The following is a 1,285-nucleotide window of genomic DNA, read 5'->3' as shown; positions in this document are numbered from 1 at the left end:
CGTTGGCTCTGACCGCAACTAGCCGACTCGACATTGTTATTTGCCTTTACACTTTCACATTTGTCCATTACAACACTTTCCTGTGTACTATCCGTATCTCTGTGCAAGGTTACATTTGGATACCTGCCTTTGTTAGTTACATTTTTCTCATTAGCATTACTGGCATCACTGTTCAACAGTACATTTATATACTTGCATTCGTTAATTACCTCTTTATCATTAGTGTCACTGGCATCGCTGTACCAAGAGTGGAACTGTCCTTTTAATTGTTTTGGGTTGCCGGTCTCCTTTAACAGTGCCTTGCAATCTTTACCCCAATCCGGTTCGCTGCTCGGCACCACGTGTTGCTCCCTCAATGCTGCTCCTCGTAGTCTGGTCGCAGCCATCTTGATTTCAAATGCTTCACCTCGTGGTGTGGGTGCCATCTTCTTTCTCTCCACAAGGTAGGCTGCGGTGATACTTTTCTCCCCAGATTCTGCCACGGAAGCCGGGAATCTACCTTCAGCGCCGATCTTCTTTCCTTGGAGTCCTGCCACTGGAGCCCGGAAGGTGAGGTCTGGTCGTTCAGGTTGGATCAACTCGCCGTTGAGTTGTGCAGTCTGTGTTGTCACCACGCAGTCGAGCTGGATGGTAGGATTTCCAGATGATGCGATGGATCCAAGTTTGGGGCCACGTAGGACCTCGATCGACGGGGCCTGGAGGCGTTCCCCGTTCCAACAGATTTGGATTTGCTTCGTCCATCTTCTTCCCAACAACGTTGGACCATCACCGGCAACGATCCACAAAGGAAGCTTGCGCATCGCGCCGCCATGGGACACCTGGACATCCACGCTGCCAACGACTGGGATGGTGTCTTTTGTGTAAGTGAGCAGCTTCGCCTGGGTTGGGAACATTTTGGGTCGTTTGGCAGGATTGTCCCAGAGTGTCTCGAAGGCCGTCTGATTCATCAACGATTGGCTCGCCCCTGTGTCGATCTCCATTGAGACTGGAATGCCATTGATTTCTAGTTCCATTTTCCACGGGGAACTCTCGGTGGAGCAGGTATACACTCCGTACACCTCTTCCAGGGACTGAGCCGTTTCGTCGTCTTCAGCCCGGGTGATCGGCCAACTCATTAGCGACTCGGTGAATAAAGTTTCTTCTACAAATCCGCTGGAGATGACCTTTAGTGTTACAGCCCTTGCAAGTATAGTCTTTGTATCGGCACTGGTGGGCCCTGTGGTTTCCTCCACAGCACCAGCACGGGGTTAGCCGGTTGGCCCCATGTGGCGGACTCAGGGTTTCG

This window comes from Pristiophorus japonicus, chromosome 3 (assembly GCF_044704955.1).
Source record: "Pristiophorus japonicus isolate sPriJap1 chromosome 3, sPriJap1.hap1, whole genome shotgun sequence".
Classification (NCBI taxonomy): domain Eukaryota; kingdom Metazoa; phylum Chordata; class Chondrichthyes; family Pristiophoridae; genus Pristiophorus; species Pristiophorus japonicus.
The sequence above is the reverse complement of the archived record's forward strand: the minus strand, read 5'-3'. Positions refer to the sequence as shown.